General features: G+C 45.3%; 2 long non-coding RNA genes across 2 annotated transcripts; one reads left to right on the top strand and one right to left on the bottom strand.

Moving 5' to 3' along the window:
- Positions 1-6,908: 6,908 nt before the first annotated feature.
- Positions 6,909-7,819, bottom strand: LOC120975023 (uncharacterized). The gene is made up of 2 exons (XR_012202062.1): positions 7,530-7,819; positions 6,909-7,431 (listed from the first exon to the last, which is right to left on the bottom strand). It is a non-coding gene; the product is annotated as an uncharacterized lncRNA (long non-coding RNA).
- Positions 7,148-8,265, top strand: LOC141041571 (uncharacterized). The gene is made up of 2 exons (XR_012202063.1): positions 7,148-7,434; positions 7,560-8,265. It is a non-coding gene; the product is annotated as an uncharacterized lncRNA (long non-coding RNA).
- The last annotated feature ends 15,387 nt before the right edge of the window (positions 8,266-23,652 follow it).

The raw sequence follows: 23,652 nt of genomic DNA, 5'->3' as shown, positions 1-23,652 counted from the left end.
GTAGTCCATTTGAAATCTCTAAAAAGACAAATATTTAGGAACGGAGGGAGTATATGGGAATTATGCAATGCCATCTTCTTTAGCCAGGCATCATATACGTGAATCATGCAATGCCATCTTGTTTAGCCAGTCGTCGTATATTTGAATTGTATTGTGCCATATTTTTTTCCATAATGCATTCCATTTGTCAACAATGTTTATACATTCATCTACTCTTCCTGTGCATCAGCCATTTGAGTCGGTCATGTGAAAATCTGGAGTGAAAACAAGGTCTTCTGAGCAGTCAGTGCTACCTGTCGATGCAGATTTCTTGCTGGTTATAGATAGCTCCTCAGAGGAGGATTCAGAGAGAGATGACCAGTCATATCCCCCCCGAGGTGCATGCTCTAACTTGGCTGGGTTATATTGCTCATATCATGCATATGGTGTCTTGCATTGCCATGCCATCTGCTTAGATTAGACATGCTTTGTGTGAATGCCTCCTGTTTGCTTTCTATATCAGATATGTGAATTATGCAATGCCATGTTTTTCAGCCAGTTATCATATATGTGAATTATGCACCACCATGGAGCCAGGCATCATATATGTGAATTATCTCATGCCATCTTTTTTTTCATTACGTATTCCATTTGTCGACAATCTGTGTATATTGAACTACTCTTCATGTGTATCAGCCATTTGAGCCGGTTATGGAAAAATCTGGAGTGAAAACAAGGTCTTCAGAGCAGGTAATGGTACCTGTTGAAGCATATATCTCGATGGTTACAGGGAGCTCCTCAGAGGAGGATTCAGAGACAGATGACCAGTCCTATATCCCACCTGAGGTGTATGCTCTAAGTTGCAATGTTTATATTTCTCATATGATGCATATGGTGTCTTGCATTGCTTAGTTTAGACATCATATGCACAATATTGAATTCTGTCTGCTTAGTTTAGAGATCATACATGCGAGTGCCAGCTGCTTAGTATATGAATCAATTATGTCAATTATATCATGCCATCATGTATACTTAGACAACATGTATGTGAATTATTTCATCCCAACCTATTTTAGAAAGACATCATATAGTTTTGTCATGTCATCCTATTTAGGTACTCATCATATGTTGAATTATGCCATTATATCCTGTTAAGTTATCCATCATATATCTGAAACCGTGTCATGCTATCCTGTTTAGTTAGGCATCATATATGTGAAATTGTGTCATGCTGTCCTGTTTGGTTAGACAACATATATGTGAATTACCACATCTGTCTATCATACAATGTCTGTACGTTCAATTTCTTTTCTTGTTTATCAGCCATTTGAATTGGAGGGGGTGATGGCAGTATCTAAGGGAGCAAAAACCCGTTCTTCACAAAAGACAGTGCTACCCGTCGATGCAGATAGAACCATGGTTGTACTAGCCCACAAACTAGCCCCACCACACATAATCGAGACTCTTCCAGATTGCACACTTACACCGTTGGGCAGAGAACCAGCTACAACCCATCTAACCGCAACCCCAGCATATAGTAACCCACTTATAGTTGACAAAGCACCATGCCCACCACAGAGTACCCCCACACGAGCTGTTTGTAAAGCTACTGCAGTGCCCAAAGCACGAAGACCACCACAGCTAACCCAAACTCCACGTTTAAAGCAGAAGAGCAACTGTTCTCAGGTCAGATTCCGTAGCTATGGTCCATACTCCTTTGCTGTTGCATCACTGTATTTACTCATACCAACTACTTTCGAATTTGAAGGATCCAATTGAAACTCCAATGGCGCAACAGGTATGTTTTAAACCTATTTCTTTAACTGGATTGTTGTTCTAACTTGTTGCTCTATGTTGATTTCAGTTTAAGTTGTATAAACAGTTATGTTCTCATGTGATGCACATTACAAGTGCTGCCAATGCTGTGTAGTTTCTCACACTTATATTCTGTCTATGCTGCTGTGTCTTAAAAATATATGAGTTGAACTGTGTCTCTATCTTGATTAGGGAACATAAACTAGAATGATATGGACAATACAGTGACCATAGTACATAGATATATGTTTGTTTCATGTTGTTATCCTGTCCACCTTACTACTGAACCGGTTTACCAAAATGAGTTTCGTATACTACAAGCTAAACCTATGATGTGTCTGCTTGCTTCTCTTGTAGTATGCAAACAGAATATTGGAGAAGAGCACCCCACTATGCAATGGTAGAGACAGTAATGCAGATAAGGTTCAAGATAGTGAGACAACCCTGTTGGTCTCCAAGAAAGGTGATAAAAACGATCTTGTAGACAGTGAGAAAACCCCACAGTCCTGCGTCGATGTAGTGTTCGAGTTACTGGCCAGTACCGCTGGCCAAGCTCTTCGAACCCGCTGCCTGAATCACTTCGGCTTCTTCAGTCTCAGCTACAAGCTGAAAGGCATCAGTCAGCTGTGCTGCGACAAGAAGCCGAAGGACTGAGGAAGTCCCTGCAGAATTCAGATGCGTACTTTCTTGTGCAACAGCAAGCGCTGGAGGATTTAAGCGCCAAACAAGAGAAAGTTAATAAGCTTGCTAAGCATCTTGCCAGCATTATGGGTACCCAGGATATTGTTTCTTGAACTCTTCTGAAGTGGTTTCAGTTCTGGACTTGTTTTGCTGCGGCGTTTATATGCTGCTTTGTTCCCTATATTTGCACTGGTGGCGAACTTTGATGCCCAGTGGATGTAATATGTGTAATAGCCGTGATAGCCTAGCATAAGTTTCTTGCTTATTTATTTCCTTGTTGTCTTGTTTATTTGTTTGCTTGTAGTTAGTGCAGTTCTTTTTCCGCGGTTTGCTAGTGGCTGCAATAACCTATTTTTTAAAACTAGGCCACAATAACCATGGGCTAATATTTACTGTAGTGACACTGGGCCTCCTACGGGTCGTAGAAACAGTGGGCCTTCTACGGGCCGTAGAAACAGTAGGCCTTCTACGGGCCGTAGAAACAATGGGCCTTCTACGGGCCGTAGAAACAATGGGCCTTCTACGAGCCGTATCATCAATGGGCCTTATACGGGCCGTATGATCGATTGGCCAAACATGGGCCAATAACAGGTCGCATTATGGCCGTAAACGGGCTAGAGTTGGAATCATCCGTTCATGAGCCGACCATAATGGGCCATCGTTAATAGGCCGTATTTGATGACGCTATGAAAACGGCCCAACGTATTAACGGACCACAAACGGGCCGACTGTAACTACGGGCTGAATTTGGCCCACAAGCAGAAAATGACAGTAACGGGCCGTAAGTAAACGAATGCTGGAAATGAGCCCAAGAATAAATGGGCTCTGAGAAGGCCGAAAGATAACATGGGCTGGAAACGGTCCAACGGAATAACGGGCCGTTAATGGGTATAAAGTGATACACTGTTCATTACGGGCTAGTTTCACCACGGGCCGTTAATGGGTGTAAAGTGATACACTGTTCATTACGGGCCAGTTTCACCACGGGCCGTTAATAGGCCAAGAGTTATATAGGGCCTCATATGGGCCGAAAGACGTCATGGGCCATACATGGGCCAGAAGTGAAAACAGGCTGGAATCATATTGGATGGCCCAGATGACGCTACTGGGCCTAATTCGGATAGGGCGTAACGGGCCTTGGGTTAGCGGGCTGTAAATGGGCTATATGCGAACAGGCCGTTAACAGGCTTTCCATGGGCCGGCCCGCCACCTTTTGACCAAGTCAAACGGGCCGGCCTTTTCACAGGAATGGGCCTCTGTTGGGCCGTGCCACGTGTCGACGTATCGTAGGCGCCTTCTGTCCAATGAGTGGATGACATCTGTCCCAACGATGAGCCGACACGTGTTTCCTCTAGCCAATGATGATTTTACACGTGGAAAATCCCCATTGGTCGGGGCTGTTAACGGGTTATCGGATCCAAAACCCGACCCGATAGCTTAACGGTGTTCCGTTACGGTGGATGCCACGTGTCGGTCACCCTTGACGAAAGCACTTCTGTGACGCGCGATTTATCGTCATGGAAGTGGACACTTCCGTGATGATAATTTTGGTAATGTCATGGAACACTTCTACGACAGCACAGGTATGACTATCTTGATTCTGTCATAAATTTGTCATGGATGTACATGCATGACAAAAAACGCGACCTACTGTGACAAACACGTATCATCACGGAAGTGTATTTTTTTTGTAGTGCATGAAGCTTGTATATCCCCCGGAGAGACGCGACTATCCTGGGAGGGATGCGTCTGTTGCGAGAGCAACCGTACAGCCGTTCGGGGCAAGGGGAGATTTCCCCCCTAATTACATAATTAGTTTTAGCACAATAATCATTGAAAGTACGTGAGGAGAATTCTGCTGCATTGTCCATTCGAATTGACTTAATTCGACTTTCTGGATAATGAGCTTGCAACTTAATGACTTGCCTCATTATCTTGGAAAATGCATGGTTTCGTGTGGATAAAAGACACACATGTGACCATCGTGTAGATGCGTCAATGAGAACCATGAAGTACCTGAAAGGTCCAGATAATGGTTGAATGGGACCACAAATGTCTCCTTGAATACGTTCAAGGAAATGAAGTGCTTCAGCTTGTATTTTCAGATGCGAGGGCCTCAAAATTAGCTTTCCTGTGGCACAATATGTGCACACAAAGTCTGAAGATTGAGAAAATTTTGACTCAAACAAATTATGACCAATGGAATTGCTAGTAATTTTTCTCATCATCCTGATTCCGGGATGTCCTAGGCGATCATGCCAGGTTTGGAATGCGTTAACATTCTGAAAAATTACTTTGTATGCAACTTGTTCTATGGGTTTGATGTACGTATGGTACAAATAGGGCTGGACCAAAAGCTCGTAGCTCGCAAACTTAATGAGCGCTCGATAGTTCGGTTCGTTAAGCTCGTAGCTCGCTTCTTAATGAACAGAGCCAATCATTGATTTCAGGTTGTTAAGCTTAACGAACAAGCTAACGAGTTTCACAAGTAGCTTGTTAAGCTCGTTAGTAACAACACACCACATATTTTCACCTTACGTGACAACTTTTTACAGCACCTCATCCCATCTATTCAATCTAATCGACATATGAGGCAACAAACTAGTGTGTTTCTTTTTGTAGTCACCATATTTCATCTTGAAAACCACACCTACACATTCATCTTGTATATCATAACACATAATTGTTAGGATTAATTAACATAGCAATTAAGGGATTAATCCCTGCTTGTATTAACCATTGCGGTTACTATTGGGGAACGTAGTAATTTCAAAAAAATTCCTACGCACACGCAAGATCATGGTGATGCATAGCAACGAGAGGGGAGAGTGTTGTCCACGTACCCTCGTAGACCGAAAGTGGAAGCGTTATGACAACGCGGTTGATGTAGTCGTACGTCTTCACGATCGACCGATCCTAGTACCGAACGTACGGAACCTCCGCGATCTGTACACGTTCAGCTCGGTGACGTCCCGCGAACTCACGATCCAGTGGAGCTTTGAGGGAGAGCTTCGTCAGCACGACGGCGTGATGACGGTGATGATGAAGTTACCAGCGCAGGGCTTTGCCTAAGCACTACCACGATATGACCGAGGTGGATTATGGTGGAGGGGGGCACCGCACACGGCTTGGAACAATCAACTTATGTGTCTATGGGGTGCCCCCCTCCCCCGTATATAAAGGAGTGGAGGAGGGGGGTCGGCCCTCTACTATGGCGTGCCCTGGGGAGTCCTACTCCCACCGGGAGTAGGATTCCCCCCCCCCCTTCCAAGTAGTAGGAGTAGGAGAGAAGGAAGGGGAAGAGAGAAGAGAAGGAAGGAGGGGGCGCCGCCCCTCCCCCTAGTCCAATTCGGACTAGGCCTTGGGGGGCGCGGCCTGCCCTAGGCAGCCCCTCTCTCTCCCCCTAAAGCACAATAAGGCCCATATACTCCCCGGCGAATTCCCCTAACTCTCCGGTACTCCGATAAATACCCGAACCACTCAGAACCTTTCCGATGTCCGAATATAGCCTTCCAATATATCGATCTTTACGTCTCAAACATTTCGAGACTCCTCGTCATGTCCCTGATCTCATCTGGGACTCCGAACAACCTTTGGTACATCAAAACACATAAACTCATAATAATACCGATCGTCACCGAACGTTAAGCGTGCGGATCCTACGGGTTCGAGAACTATGTAGACATGACCGAGACACATCTCCGGTCAATAACCAATAGTGGAACCTGGATGCTCATATTGGCTCCTACATATTCTACGAAGATCTTTATCGGTCAAACCGCACAACAACATACGTTTTTCCCTTTGTCATCGATATGTTAATTGCCCGAGATTCGATCGTCGATATCTCAATACCTAGTTCAATCTTGTTACCGGCAAGTCTCTTTACCCGTTCTGTAATGCATCATCTCGCAACTAACTCATTAGTTACATTGCTTGCAAGGCTTATAGTGATGTGCATTACCGAGAGGGCCCAGAGATACCTCTCCGACAATCGGAGTGACAAATCCTAATCTTGATCTATGCCAACTCAACAAGTACCATCGGAGACACCTATAGAGCACCTTTATAATCACCCAGTTACATTATGACGTTTGGTAACACACAAAGTGTTCCTCCCGTATTCGGGAGTTGCATAATCTCATAGTCATAGGAACATGTATAAGTCATGAAGAAAGCAATAGCAATATACTAACCGATCAAATGCTAAGCTAACGGAATGGGTCAAGTCAATCACATCATTCTCTAATGACGTGATCCCGTTAATCAAATGACAACTCATGTCTATCGTTAGGAAACATAACCATCTTTGATTCAACGAGCTAGTCAAGTAGAGGCATACTAGTGACACTCTGTTTGTCTATGTATCCACACATGTACTAAGTTTCTGGTTAATACAATTCTAGCATGAATAATAAACATTTATCATGATATAAGGAAATATAAATAACAACTTTATTATTGCCTCTAAGGCATATTTCCTTCAGTTACTTCTCCAACCATTGCGTCGGTTCTGTCGAAAGAACCGACACCCCCTTTGTAAACGCCTATTCCAGTGCTATATATAGCACTTCATCTAATGCAAAGAGATAGTTCGATCATTTGTTATGTTGATCTCGAACACGTTATCACGCACTCTGCTCTCGATTAGAGAAATAGGCCATAGCGGAAGAACGGCGGCGGATGTGGCACAAGGTGCTGCGAGACGGCCGGCCCTCCGCAGTGACGCTCCCTCCGGCCTGTGTGTGGTGCACGGCGCCCCTCGGCCCCAGAGGCCGATGCGGCGAGCCAGGATCCGATGTTCGGCTCCTGCGGCTACACAAGCATCCGTGGCTCCTAGCGGCTACCGGCCACGGCCCCCACGCCATGGCGGCGCATGATGCATCTCCGCGCGCCATGGCGGTCGGCGAAGACGGCGGCGGCCAGCACCCACCCAGGCGCGGCAAGTCTTTCGATCTGGTAAGGAACCAGATGCAAATGAGAAGAAAAGCACAAAATCCAGAGAGAAAGGTGATTCAATTCCAATTTCGTTCATGCACGAATTAAGCACTAACCTCCAGGGCGTCGTTTGAATGCCGTCCAAGGCAAACTTCGGCAGCGACCCATGGCCCGGACTGCGCTCCCTCGGCCAGCCTCCTAGCGGAGCGGCAGCATCCTTTGGCCCGGCTGCTCCCAGCGCTACACCTGGAGGCGGCCGCAGCGGCCAACAGCCGGTGCCAGGCATGGCGATGCCCTCAGGCGCGCGGCAGCGCGGTCCACGGCCCGGGCAGAGGCGACGTCGTAGCCCTCGGCTTGCATCCATGCAGGCGGCGCCCGAGGCAACGGCCCGAGGCTGGCCCTCCGGCAACGGTGGCGGCTGCTCCCTCTGGCGTGGCTCCCTGCGGTGGAGACGATGGCGGGCTCATAGTCGTGTCCCTGGCCGTCGAGCCAAAACGGCGATGAGGCGGTTACAGGATTTCTCCTGGTGGAAATCGCTCGGGAGGAAAGAGATAGAACCTTATCTCTTCGCTAGTTTTGCAATTTAGCCCTTGCGGCTTACCTATTTACGGAATAGCCCAAAACCTGTGTCTGTCATCATTTTGTGGCTACTTTCGGGATGTTTCGAGATATTGCATCTTGGTCCAACTACTTGCTATTTATTAGCACTGGTAATGTTTAGGCCATATACCGATCATCATTTAGCCCATTTTCTCTTGAGTTTAACATTCCAGAAAATATGTGGTTATTATATGTGGCATGTTCAATGTGTTTGCTTTTTAGCAATTCCTATAACATGTCATATTAGTACAACGACATTGTTTTGCGATTGAGATTAAGTTTTCTCGCACAACATTTGCGATTGAGAAAATTTCTTTTTCTCGCAAAATAATCTCATTGCGGTTGAGATCAATTTTCTTTCACAAAATATTAATTCACTCCACTGAATTATCTTGCAATTTGATACAAGATCTCATTTAAATGGAGATCTACATAATTCAAGTTTTTCACTTGAGGATCAAGTTTGCAACATCATTATTATTCATTACGTTAGTAATGTATATCTGTAGAGTACCTTGTATTCCAGAATAAAATATGATGTAATATATTTCCATGTTATTCTACATGTTGAGATTCATTACATCTATTATTTGCAATTGAGATTTTTTTATCTCTTGCAAAGATAAATTCAATACCTCTGCAGTACTGTTTCTCCGTTGAGTACGAGGTATTCCGGAATATTTCTATGATGTATGTATCTCCATGATCGCTACATGTCGAGATTAATACGTCTATTTGCAATTGAGATTTTTAATTTCGTGCAAATAAAATGCAAAATTCAAAGTGATTTCTTCAAATTGATGCATTGGGATCAAAAGGCAGTCATATGGATCTACTGCCTACGCAGATTATCGATGACTACTGATAAAGCCTATATTTTGTCGTTTTGACATTATGATTGCTTTACAAAGTGCTCTTCCACACATTTTACTAAGTCATGACAAAAGGCATTAGGAGTGAGTATCTATTGATTTCATCAGATTATACTCCCTAGTGCTGCGAGATCTACTCTCTTTCGGAGATTATCTGCAAGATGTCATACTTAGCAATTTGAGATTCACACTTGAAATATCCATTAATTTTGCAAAATTCATTACAACACTAATCGTGATGGTCTTTAATTTACTGTTCATAAATTAATTATCTCTGGTAGCCAATGGCTAGAGAATTTGAGGGATTCGCCCTCAATGGCCACCACTGCCCTACCTGGGCCATGGACACCATGATCGCTCTTGTGTCTCGTGGAATAGTGTGTGCAATCCAAGACCACATGATTCACCTCTAGTCAGGATCACACCGCTAACAGAAAAATGTTGTCTTATACATTATGAGGCATTAGATTCAGATCTCAGCATCTGGTTATTCTGTATCAGCAATTCCTGGGATACAATGAACCTCAAGGGCAAAGGTTTGAATCTTACTTCAACCTTGAATCCGACATCACCAGCTGTGACGGCACCCTATGGGCACGGAGAATGTGATGGTTGAATATGCCTCAACCGACATGTTTGGAGACTATGAATAGTCTTTCAATCTCCTGAGTGGTCAATATAATTAATGTCCATTTATGATGTTGTAACAACAACATAAGTATTGTTGTCATCATATATATTGTATATCACAATATATTGTATCAACACTTTGGTACAAATACATTTGTATGTATTCTATATATCTGACAGTGATTTTCATATTGAGAATCTTCATGTCTATATATAGATTTCTACGGGAGTCAATCCGATGAAAAATTATATGTGCCTTGTGAATATATGCACCACAAACTCTATACTCGGGGAAGTCCAATGTTTCCACTCTCATTGAGAGAAAGGAGATATTTTAAAATCGCTAGACATGATGAGGTATTTGTTGGCTCAACTCGAGTCATATTTACTATCTCTGTGGGTACTCGAGTAACGTCGGGATGCTTTATTGCTTCCCAAGTTTAACTCATACCCTACTAAACTATGGAGGTATCCGTCAAAATAGTTTCCATAGCATGACAACAAAGAGAAATAACTTATCTTTACCATATGCAATGGATATGGCAAGCACATTCTCTGTGTATCATCTAGATTGTACTACACATACGGCACAACCCGTAGGACATGTTGCGTACGAGATAGTTTTCCAGAGTGTCTTGTACATGACAAACTTGGCATACTCGCCGTGGTCTTCGAGACATTGGGTTGAAACCGAAACTATCAGCAATTCCAATAGTTTGTGATTATTATGATGCTAAATTCTAACAATATTTGGATTTTGTGTGCACTACATGTGACACAGGGAAGCTAATTTTAAGGCTCGCACACCTTAAAGTCTACGTTGAACCACTCATACTCCTTGAATGCATCAAGTTGAGGTAAGTGGCTCTTCCCATCCATTGACTAGACTATTCAGGTATTCCATGGTTCTAAAAGACATATCTACATGATGGTCTTAAGTGTGTGTTTTATTCACACGAAACCATTGGCTCATTATCCTGACAACGATTTCAAGCAAATCTAATGGATAACATTGCAGAATTCTCCTTGAGTGCCTTCTCTTTGGCCCTTGGATTGAAGTTTAGCACTTTGTCCTAATGTCTAGACTCAAAATGGTTTGGTGGAATCCTATCCAAAGAGCTCATTGCATTATCTTTACTTTGAAATTGCAACTTACCAACTTTACGTTGGAGTCATGCAGTTTTACACGCTCATGATAGAACTGCATAATATTATTCCCCTCTATCTTTGATATGTTGATATCTACCAAGTATTTCCTATCTGCGATAATTCGGTTGCATACCGATGTCACCACCCGGCATACATCATTGGCCCCACAACATATAGTTGGGATCTATGTGAGAAATACCTGTATTACCGTCAATACCTCAAGCCCCACTCATGGGGAGTTATTCAAGGCCAGTATGCTGATTCAATGAGGAACATTTCCAGGCATTAGGGGGAGATTTCAAGTACCATAAAGAATGCCAAGAAATTAGTGGAATGTTCAACACATTTCTGCCTCAAATCCACATACTCAAATATCTGAACCATGCGTTCAGAAGATTTGCAACACATTGCAAATAACCTGCCAGATTCATTTACTGACTATAAAGGTGTCACGCAATCCTAAAATCCTGCAAAGATATGTCGGAAAGAGTGGAGGTACCAACTAAAACCACTCAACTCCCTGTTTAAAGCAACAGGGGGAGAAGTACGACAATAGTACATCAGGATTCAGCTTCTTGCAAGCAAGGATATCAAGGCCTCTGAATCAGTAAATGCAAGTCAACTTTACGTTGACAGACACCTAATGGGTAGTATACACCTAGTGGATGGGAAACCTCCACCAACCTAGGTCATAGTGTACACAATGACTGGGACATCGGAATACTCGACTCAGCCGCATTGGGAAATTGCGAGCAGTCACCATGGGTAACGATATTTCCATCAACTCTATATGGATATATAGATTCTGGAGAAACATATAACCGGAAGTCTACAATTGTTGACATATATTTCTCAACTAGATTGCAAAAACAATGATTCAGATCCAAAGACCATGGCCATGGAAAAGTGTGAATAACACTCGGACTGAACTCGAGCAAAGGGTATAATCTAGGTAGAAATAATCTTGCTCAATAATGGGAAGGTATTCATAAGCAATACCTACACCAGTTTTCTTCTGGAAACAGAATTGAGAACAACAAGGTGGTGAAAGAGGGAGCAAGTATTGTAGCATAAGGGTTCACGCAGATACCCAACTATTCTCCAGAGGTGGAATCTCTTTCCGATTACTTATATCATTGGAAGTACAAAATCATCTATCTCTGCAGTTGATAGATGTAGTGATCACATATCCATGTGGATCACTAGATTCAGACATATATGGTTGATTCCCGATGGAATCTCACTTCTGAATCGAAATGCAATACGCAACATACATTGTGTAAAATCAGTAAGTCACCATAAGACTTATTGTTGTCGGTACATATGGTACAACTGATATAGTTAGATCCTTATACACAAAAATTACTCCTACAATGATGATTATCCATGTTTGTGTGTCTGCAATGATGACACATGTAATCATCTAAATGACGAAATTTAAAATGAAGGATCTGGTAAACCAAATACCGCTCGTTACTACAACTTGAGCACCTTCATTCATACATTATGGTATACTATGTTGTCTATATCCAAAATATATTGGAGACATTCATTGTGGACAGATATTATCCATCCATAACTCTCATGGTAGTTCATTCTCTAGACGTAGAGAAAGATCTATTTAGACCAAGAGATGATGGAAATGAGATATTGGGACTCAATGTTCCATAATGACATTGGATCCACCAAACACAGTTGGTTGGTACGCAAGAATATCTTTTGATATCTCCAATGCATCAAACATCTTGTCCTTGTTTTTCAGTTTCACATAAATGTGAACATCGATATCGTTGGATAGATCGATCAGATCCCTACTATGTCAGATCATAGACAAGCTTAGTGTTCCTCCTAGGTGTAGTAGCCCTCTCATGAGAAGTCTTCCAAACAGACCTCATGGCTACACCCACCAACCATTATCTCAACGATAATGTTTCTTGTGTTGCCCGGATGCAAACAGGTTACATAATAAGCAATATCACTATATTGCATATCTTGCAAGTCAAATCATGCGACTGATTTGTTCATTGGGTTTCTACCAACTTCTATGTTCTAGAAATGTGTTCATGGAATTGGTAGGTGACGGCTTCGAATTTTGCAAGAATCAGGGGGAGTATCTTCCTGAATTGTTCATGTTCAATGCATCATATTATACTCTTTTTTCCTTCATGAGTTTACTTTACAGGTTCTCATAAAGGTTTTTAATGAGGTAATATCAACATGAGATCATATGTCATACTTTCAGTTTTCCCCACCGGGGTTTTTAGGAAAGTATAATGACATATTTATTATCCTTTTAGTTCTATGATTTTCTCATATTGAGTTGAAAGAGACAATAATTATTATATGTTGCATTATTTTTCTCCTTATTTTTCCCACTGGGTTTGAAGGAGTTTTGGCAACATATCAATCCCTATACTCCTCATATTTTTCCCACAGGGTTTTTGGAGTCTCTTTCAAGATGACGATGATACCTGGACAAGCGTGGATTAGGGGGAGTGTTAAGATTAATTAACATAGCAATTAAGGAATTAATCCCTCCTTGTATTAACCATTGCGGTTACTTCTCCAACCGTTGCGTCGGTTCTGTCTGAACCGACACCCCCTTTGTAAACGCCTGTTCCAGTGCTCTATATAGCACCTTGTGACGCCCTCGATTCAATCGTACACTAATCATACGCGCAAATGTGTACGATCAAGATCAAGGACTCACGAAAGATATCACAACACAACTCTAGACACAAATTGAAATAATACAAGCTTTATATTACAAGCCAGGGGCCTCGAGGGCTCGAATACATAAGCTCGAAAACATAAGAGTCAGCGGAAGCAACAATATCTGAGTAGAGACATAAGTTAGACAAGTTTGCCTTAAGAAGGCTAGCACAAAAGCAACATCGATCGAAAAGGCAAGGCCTCCTGCCTGGGAGCCTCCTAACTACTCCTAGTCGGCGGCGGCCTCCACGTAGTAGTAAGCATCGGCGGTGGCATCTGGCTCCTGAGCTCCGACATCTGGTTGCGTCAACCGGAAATAAGAAGAAAGGGGGAAAAGGGGGAGCAAAGCAACCGTGAGTACTCATCCAAAGTACTCGCAAGCAAGGAACTACACTACATATGCATCGGTATCAATGAAATGGGCTGTATCTGTGGACTGGATTGCAGAATGCCAGAAGAGAAGGGGAAAGCCTAGCCTATCGAAGACTAGCATCTTCTGGAAACCACCATCTTGCAGCAACAGGAGGGAGTAGAGTAGCGTAAAGTAAAGTAGTAGTAGTGTTATCAACCTCGGCCAGATATCCTTTCTCGACTCCCTGCGAGAAAGCAATCCCAGAGCCATACTATCCATTTCTCATCACAATCCAATTCTCATCACAAGTATCCAGTTCTAGTTGTATCGATCGGGATACAACTCCAAGTGTCCGTTACCGTAGGACAGGCTATCGATAGATGTTTTCTTCCCTGCAGGGGTGCACCAACTTACCCACCACGCTCGATTAACTCCGGCCGGACACACTTTCCTGGGTCATGCCCGGCCTCGGCCAAACAATACGCCGCAACCCGACCTAGGCTTAATAGAGAGGTCAGCACGCCGGACTAAACCTATGCCCCCAGGGGTCATGGGCCATCGCCCCGGGAACTCCTGCACGTTGCGTGGGCGGCCGGTGAGCAGACCTAGCTACCTCCTTAAAAAGGTAGGAGCTTACCAGTCCAACCCGGTGCGCGCCGCTTAGTCGCTGACGTCTATTAAGTTTCGGCTGATGCATACGACACAGAACGCCCATACTATGCCCACGTGATGGTTAGTGCTATCAGGCCAGAGGCCCCTCGGATCAAATATCCAAATCATAGTGGATTAGGAACGCGCGGTAACAAGCAGAGACTCACGAAAGATGTGACCCCGTCGCCCCGTCTCGAGGACTTGCGGCAAGGGCTAAGAATGCCCGGCCACGCCTCATAATTATCTCGCAGGCACCCTCCAGGTCAACCCGTCTCCACATCACTCGCGGGTACCCCTCAGGGTCGACCCGCCTTTCCAAGTAACAGTTGTAAAGTCCAAGTATCCGTGTGTCCAAACATAAAGGGGAAAACCCGAGGAATCACCCCCGGTGAATTCCACTCGATGTAATCATCAAGGTGAACGTAAGAGGAACCACCCCCGAGGTTCACACTTGAGGGGTTGCACGACAGAGTCATATCGGAAGTGGTTAAGGCAGAATCACCCTCGATGACCACGACCGAATAGCTACACTACAGGGTTAACATCAGAAGTGTTGTAGAGGTCTCACCCTCGGCACTCGATAGTAACCCAGTAGTGTCGAGCAACTAAGGGGAAAGTGATGTGCGGTGCCGGGGCCTGGTCTTCGATCCCGTTGATCGGGTCTTCAATGATGAAGCAGGGGCAACAAGGACAAGGTGGGGGTCACTGATGGATCACTAACCAACCTATACTAAGCAGTTAAGGATAAGCAGGTAAGGTACAACAGCAGATACAAAAGCAGGCTATGCATCAGAATAGGAGCAAACAATAACAATAGCAAAATCTAATGCAAGCATGAGAGAATGGAATGGGCGATATCGGGATGATCAAAGGGGGGGCTTGCCTGGTTGCTCAGACAAGGAGGGTCGTCGGTGACGTAGTCGAACATAGTGGCATCGCCAGCCGTCTCGGGGTCTCTCAAAGAGAACAGGGGGAAGAAACAATAAATATAAAGCAAACAAAGCATCATAAAGCATAACATGGTAATACGCGGTGCTAGGGGTGAACTAACGCAGGGTTACACGATACCGGCGAAGGGGGAAAACATCCGGGAATGTTTTCCCGGTGTTAGGCATTTTCGGACAAACGCACCGGAGAGGGAAAGTTGCAGGTTCGCTATGCTAGGGACGCGTGACAGATGAACTAAGAGCGTATTCGGATTAGTCTTGTCGTTCTGAGCAACTTTCATGTATAAAGTATTTCCATCCGAGTTACGGTTTATTCTATAAGATTTTTGCAAGTTTAAAACATATTCTAAAATTATTTATTACGAGTTTGACTAAGTCAAATTGACCGGTCAAATAGAGAAGGGGGTGGCCCACATGTCATAGGCTATCTCTAAAAAAATAAATAAATCTAACTTATTTAAATGGGGGCCCTACATGTCATCTACTACTAGACTCACTTAACACTAGTTTAATCCTAAGCTAGACTAAACAAGGTCCGGCTCATACACACGCCTAGGCACACACGGCTGAGTACAGGGGCCTTGCGGCCATGCCCAAGCAGTAGTAGCAGCAATACGCAGTAGCTAGAGGCCTAGAGCAGTACAAGCAGTAGCAGTGCAAAGTAGTCAAGCAACAGGGCAGCGCAAGGAGCAGCAGCTAAGTACGTAGCGGCAACAGGAGGAAGTAGCACAGCTCAAAAAAACAGGAGGAAGTAGCAGCAGCAGGTAGAGCAGCGCGCGATCACTGCTTGAGCCCGCTGGGCACGGCCGGGACACCGTGTATGCAAGGGCAAGGGCAGGGGGCGTGACGAGGCGCAAGGTGTGACCGCGAGTAGCATGTGGTGCCGCGGGCAAGCGAGCAGCTAAGGCATGCGCGACGCAGGGGTAGGCGTAGGGGCGCGAGGTCAATACGACAGCGACGGTCGGAGGCGGTTGCGGCCTCAACGGCGACAAATTGAAGCAGGGAAAGGAGGGATCCGAGAGAGGAGCTCACAGCGAGCTCGGGGGCGCGGTCGAGGGGGCCGGGGGTGGACTGGAGCGGTCGGAATCGACGATGACGGCCGGAGATGTACGCGATGGGGACGACGGCGATGGCGGGCCTACGAGGCCTCCCCGGTCCAACCCAATAGCGTAGACGAAGGAGGCGATGGTGGTGAAGCCCCAGGACATCCTAGCTCAACACGGGGATGATGACGGCCATGAGGACGGCAAAGCCGTGGCAACGGCTGTGACTGCGATCGCTGCGGAGAAGAGGACGAGTGAGGGAGAGGGGAAACGGATCTGGGGGCAGCTAGGGAGGGGATTAGGGTTTGGGGGAGGGGCGCCAGGGTCTTGTAGACTATGGGGAAGGTCGTGGATGGCCGGCACCTGGCCGGGGTGCCATGGATGGCCTCCACGATCCCCTCTGCTTACTGTAGCAGGAGGAAGGGGAAAACAGGGGGTGGGCTGGGCCATTTATGGATAGGTGGGCCAAGTGGCCTAGTAAGTTAGGTCCTCCGTTTCTTTTCTTTTACTTTTTCTGTTTATTTATTTTTATTTACTGTTGTCTATTTACGTTAGCTAACCAATGGATTTGGTTAAATGTGAAAATTGGCACACAAATACTAGGCAATACGTTGAAGAGGCCCACAAAGTTTGAGGTCAAAAAGGAAAACTATAAATATTTGTTTATTTTGAAAAGGCTCATTTAAATGCAACTTGACCACTAAATAAAATGACAGGGACAACTTGGGCATCCAAATGAAGTATCTGTTATTTTCACAATTGCTTGGGAATTTTTGTCACATTGTGAACAATTTTGTTTAGTTGTTTAAAGAAATGTTATTTTTTACTTTATTTTAAAATTTGAATTTGAACTGTGATTTGGATCAAGTGAAGATTAGCACAGTAACATGATGACATGGCACCATTAACAGGGGATTACTGTAGCATGACAGTGGGGGTGTTACAAATCGCCTCCACCACAAGAAATCTCGTACCGAGATTAAGGGGTGGAGTAAGGGGAAAAGACTCGGGAAGGACGGAGCTCAACACAATATAGTTACCTGGGGACTATCTCAGTGAACGTGGCAAGGAGGGTAATAACTTAGAGTTATTGAATCGGAGTGCGGAATCGATTCACTTATCGGTGTTCTCGGTTGACAAACAACCCAGAACCCGTGAAGTGACAAAGACAGGGTAAGGTAGTACTCCATCAAAAGTTCATAAGATGTAGTGCAATGGCATGATATCCTCGAGATACCAGGGGTAATACTCGAAGGTAGATCATAATAGAGGTTGGGCAGGCATATTGACCTGCAGAAGACAAGTGATTTAACTTGTCCAAGAAATGAGACCAAAGAAGAACAATCATGGTCGGAACCACGGTTGCGAAGGATCAATTCACCGATACCAGATGATATTATATCAAGGAAATAGTTATTATTACAAGAAGCTTCCATGATAAGTTCCACATCGTGTCCATGGGCATGAACACAAAGTTCAAGGTCGACTCCCACTTCTTCAACGTATAACCTTCCATTCACTTCTCGTTTTTCAAAAATGGCATTAGTTGTTGAAAGTTTTAAATGGTGCAATACCAGATAAGTATGACCCGTGAAAACTTTCGGGTCCACACAGATTAGGGAAGGCGTTGGTTCAACCCATCGGGGCATCTTAGGAACAAATACCACAAACTTCAGGACCAATTAACACATGCTTGAAGCAGAGCATGATTGACAAAAGCATAAGATACAATTTACCAAAGGCATTATGTATCGGGGGAGAATTCACAAGGTGATAGAATATGAAGGACACTGTCGGATAAAATCCAACAAAGGATCTGGTGATCCACAATGGAGCTGAGGTGAGTATCGGTGCTCAATCAGAGGAAGAAAGAATGCAAAGGCATCAGATTATAGAAATATCTGGATAATTCCAAAGCTTAAATACAAAGGAATTATGATTTCCAAATCAAGGGATCAGAAGCAAACACTCTGATTAAGGACGGATAAATTGAATAGACTTAGAGGTACAATCGATGGTAATTTGATTGGTCGAGAATCAACTCTTGGTCAAATGACGTCCAAGCCGGAAGGATGAATTCTATGATCCGACTGAGGATTGCGAGCATTCGCAACATATTGAATCTACGGACTCAAAAGGATAGTGAAAAAGGATGCCAATAAGATTACTAGACTTATGGGATTATCCATAATGCAAGCAAGTAAGAATTGTAAGAACAACAGGCTATTGAGGATTATCGAAAGATCGAATAGTAATTCAAAGACTTTTGTGAGACATATGAACAACTGGGGATGAACGAATCCTCGATAAGTGTGAGGAATTATTCGTAGGGGGGTATTCAGGCGGAAAAGAAGCTGCAAGGCAGCAGGCACAAAGGATTCTCGGAAATTCCGAAGTATTTCAAGGTATCTTGTAATAACAAGAACAATTGGAAAAGAAGGTATGGACGACAAGTGTATGCAGTTGTCCATAGGGATTTATCGGTGATATGGAATTGCAACGGCGAAGGGCACAAGGGTTTCGGGGAAACATCGGAGAGTATCTTCGAAATCTTCTGGTGCAGCAAGCGATCATCTGGACTGAAGGGGCTCTCCGGGAGAAAGTATTTTCGAGAACCTAAAGTTAGATTTTTAGCAAAATTAGTTAACCCGAATGGAAGAGAGATCAGAGTCCCAGAGTATAGACGAGGAATAAAAGATCCTAATACCACCCAATGGCGACGTGGGCCCGTAAGCCACACAGCCAAGTTAGTAAAACAGTTTTGGACGACTAGACTCAACTTCGGCCAAGGAGTTGGAAAGGGGGCTACCTACAGGCAGTCGACTCTGATACCAACTTGTGACGCCCTCGATTCAATCGTACACTAATCATACACGCAAATGTGTACGATCAAGATCAAGGACTCACGGGAAGATATCACAACACAACTCTAGACACAAATTGAAATAATACAAGCTTTATATTACAAGCCAGGGGCCTCGAGGGCTCGAATACATAAGCTCGAAAACATAAGAGTCAGCGGAAGCGACAATATCTGAGTAGAGACATAAGTTAGACAAGTTTGCCTTAAGAAGGCTAGCACAAAAGCAACATCGATCGAAAAGGCAAGGCCTCCTGCCTGGGAGCCTCCTAACTACTCCTAGTCGGCGGCGGCCTCCACGTAGTAGTAAGCATCGGCGGTGGCATCTGGCTCCTGGGCTCCGACATCTGGTTGCGTCAACCGGAAAGAAGAAGAAAGGGGGAAAAGGGGGAGCAAAGCAACCGTGAGTACTCATCCAAAGTACTCGCAAGCAAGGAACTACACTACATATGCATCAGTATCAATGGAATGGGTTGTATCTGTGGACTGGACTGCAGAATGCCAGAAGAGAAGGGGAAAGCCTAGCCTATCGAAGACTAGCATCTTCTGGAAACCACCATCTTGCAGCAACAGGAGGGAGTACAGTAGCGTAAAGTAAAGTAGTAGTAGTGTTATCAACCTCGGCCAGAGATCCTTTCTCGACTCCCTGCGAGAAAGCAATCCCAGAGCCATACTATCCATTTCTCATCACAATCCAATTCTCATCACAAGTATCCAGTTCTAGTTGTATCGATCGGGATACAACTCCAAGTGTCCATTACCGTAGGATAGGCTATCGATAGATGTTTTCTTCCCTGCAGGGGTGCACCAACTTACCCACCACGCTCAATTAACTCCGGCCGGACACACTTTCCTGGGTCATGCCCGGTCTCGGCCAAACAATACGCCGCAACCCGACCTAGGCTTAATAGAGAGGTCAGCACGCCAGACTAAACCTATGCCCCCAGGGGTCATGGGCCATCGCCCCGGGAACTCCTGCACGTTGCGTGGGCAGCCGGTGAGCAAACCTAGCTACCTCCTTAAAAAGGTAGGAGCTTACCAGTCCAACCCGGCGCGCGCCGCTTAGTCGCTGACGTCTATTAAGCTTCGGCTGATGCATACGACGCAGAACGCCCATACTATGCCCACGTGATGGTTAGTGCTATCAGGCCAGAGGCCCCTCGGATCAAATATCCAAATCGTAGTGGATTAGGAACGCGCGGTAACAAGCAGAGACTCATGAAAGATGTGACCCCGTCGCCCCGTCTCGAGGACTTGCGGCAAGGGCTAAGAATGCCCGGCCACGCCTCGTAATTATCTCGCGGGCACCCTCCAGGTCAACCCGTCTCCACATCACTCGCGGGTACCCCTCAGGGTCGACCCGCCTTTCCAAGTAACAGTTGTAAAGTCCAAGTATCCGTGTGTCCAAACATAAAGGGGAAAACCCGAGGAATCACCCCCGGTGAATTCCACTCGATGTAATTATCAAGGTGAACGTAAGAGGAACCACGCCTGAGGTTCACACTTGAGGGGTTGCACGACAGAGTCGTATCGGAAGTGGTTAAGGCGGAATCACCCTCGATGACCACGACCGAATAGCTACACTACAGGGTTAACATCAGAAGTGTTGTAGAGGTCTCACCCTCGGCACTCGATAGTAACCCAGTAGTGTCGAGCAACTAAGGGGAAAGTGATGTGCGGTGCCGGGGCCTGGTCTTCGATCCCGTTGATCGGGTCTTCAATGATGAAGCAGGGGCAACAAGGACAAGGTGGGGGTCACTGATGAATCACTGACCAACCTATACTAAGCAGTTAAGGATAAGCAGGTAAGGTACAACAGCAGATACAAAAGCAGGCTATGCATCAGAATAGGAGCAAACAATAACAATAGCAAAATCTAATGCAAGCATGAGAGAATGGAATGGGCGATATCGGGATGATCAAAGGGGGGGGGCTTGCCTGGTTGCTCAGACAAGGAGGGTCGTCGGTGACGTAGTCGAACATAGTGGCATCGGCAGCCGTCTCGGGGTCTATCGAAGAGAAGAGGGGGAAGAAACAATAAATATAAAGCAAACAAAGCATCATAAAGCATAACATGGTAATACGCGGTGCTAGGGGTGAACTAACGCAGGGTTACACGATACCGGCGAAGGGGGAAAACATCCGAGAATGTTTTCCCGGTGTTAGGCATTTTCGGACAAACGCATCAGAGGGGGAAAGTTGCAGGTTTGCTATGCTAGGTACGCGCGACAGATGAACTGAGAGCGTATTCGGATTAGTCTCGTCGTTCTGAGCAACTTTCATGTATAAAGTATTTTCATCCGAGTTACGGTTTATTCTATAAGATTTTTGCAAGTTTAAAACATATTCTAAAATTATTTATTACGAGTTTGACTAAGTCAAAATGACCGGTCAAATAGAGAAGGGGGTGGCCCACATGTCATAGGCTATCTCTAAACAAATAAATAAATCTAACTTATTTAAATGGGGGCCCTACATGTCATCTACTACTAGACTCACTTAACACTAGTTTAATCCTAAGCTAGACTAAACAAGGTCCGGCTTATACACACGCCTAGGCACACACGGCCGAGTACAGGGGCCTTGCGGCCATGCCCAAGCAGTAGTTGCAGCAATACGCAGTAGCTAGAGGCCTAGAGCAGTACAAGCAGTAGCAGTGCAAAGTAGTCAAGCAACAGGGCAGCGCAAGGAGCAGCAGCTAAGTACGTAGCGGCAACAGGAGGAAGTAGCACAACTAAAAAAAACAGAAGGAAGTAGCAGCATCAGTATGCGGGAGCAGCAGCAGGTAGAGCAGCGCGCGATCGCTGCTTGAGCCCGCTGGGCACGGCCGGGACACCATGTACGCAAGGGCAAGGGCAGGGGGCGTGACGAGGCGCAAGGCGTGACCGCGAGCAGCATGTGGTGCCGCGGGCAAGCGAGCAGCTAAGGCGTGCGCGACGCAGGGGTAGGCGTAGGGGCGCGAGGCCGCTCGGCTGCGGCGTGTTCGCGGTATAGCAGCGGCAGCAGGTCAATACGACAGCGACGGTCGGAGGCGGTTGCGGCCTCAACGGCGACAAATTGAAGCAGGGAAAGGAGGGATCCGGGAGAGGAGCTCACAGTGAGCTCGGGGGCGCGGTCGAGGAGGCCGGGGGTGGACTGGAGCGGTCGGAATCGACGATGACGCCCGGAGATGTACGCGACGGGGACGACGGTGATGGCGGGCATACGAGGCCTCCCCGGTCCAACCCAATAGCGTAGACAAAGGAGGCGATGGTGGTGAAGCCCCAGGACGTCCTAGCTCAACGCGGGGACGACGACGGCCATGAGGACGGCAAAGCCGTGGCAACAGCTGTGACTGCGATCGCTGTGGAGAAGAGGACGAGTGAGGGAGAGGGGAAACGGATCTAGGGGCAGCTAGGGAGGGGATTAGGGTTTGGGGGAGGGGCGCCAGGGTCTTGTAGACTATGGGGAAGGTCGTGGATGACCGGCACCTGGCCGGGGTGCCATGGATGGCCTCCACGATCCCCTCTGCTTCCTGTAGCAGGAGGAAGGGGAAAATAGGGGGTGGGCTGGGCCATTTATGGATAGGTGGGCCAAGTGGCCTAGTAAGTTAGGTTCTCCGTTTCTTTTCTTTTACTTTTTGTGTTTATTTATTTTTCTTTACTGTTGTCTATTTACATTAGCTAACAAATGGATTTGGTTAAATGTGAAAATTGGCACACAAATACTAGGCAATACGTTGCAGAGGCCCACAAAGTTTGAGGTTAAAAAGGAAAACTGTAAATATTTGTTTATTTTGAAAAGGCTAATTTAAATGCAACTTGACCACTAAATAAAATGACAGGGACAACTTGGGCATCCAAATGAAGTATCTGTTATTTTCACAATTGCTTGGGAATTTTTGTCACATTGTGAACAATTTTGTTTAGTTGTTTAAAGAAATGTTATTTTTGACTTTATTTTAAAATTTGAATTTGAACGGTGATTTGGATCAAGTGAAGATTAGCACAGCAACATGATGACATGGCACCATTAACAGGGGATTACTGTAGCATGACACTGGGGGTGTTACAATATAGCACCTCATCTAATGCAAAGAGATAGTTCGATCATTTGTTTTGTCAATCCCGAACAATAATAATTTGTTAACGAGTGCTCGCGAGCGCTCACGAGCTCAATGAGCTTCAAACGAGTCGAGCCGAGTAGGGTTTTCTGCTCGTTAACCTTAACGAGCTTAACGAGCCGAGCCTTAACGAGCATGATCTTAACGAGTACGAGCTTAACGAACCGAGCTGCTCGTTAATCCACTCTACAAACCAGACGACAGAAAAGGAATTCTCTCATGTACCTTGTTGCCATATTCGTGATCTTTGGTAAAGAGTAGATACTCCTCTTTGTTGTCTTCATGGGTTTCAATGTTAAAACCATTTTTACGGATATCTCG

The sequence above is a fragment of the Aegilops tauschii genome, chromosome 2 (assembly GCF_002575655.3).
Source record: "Aegilops tauschii subsp. strangulata cultivar AL8/78 chromosome 2, Aet v6.0, whole genome shotgun sequence".
Taxonomy (NCBI): Eukaryota; Viridiplantae; Streptophyta; class Magnoliopsida; order Poales; family Poaceae; genus Aegilops; species Aegilops tauschii.
This window is presented reverse-complemented; position numbering and strand designations above follow the sequence as displayed.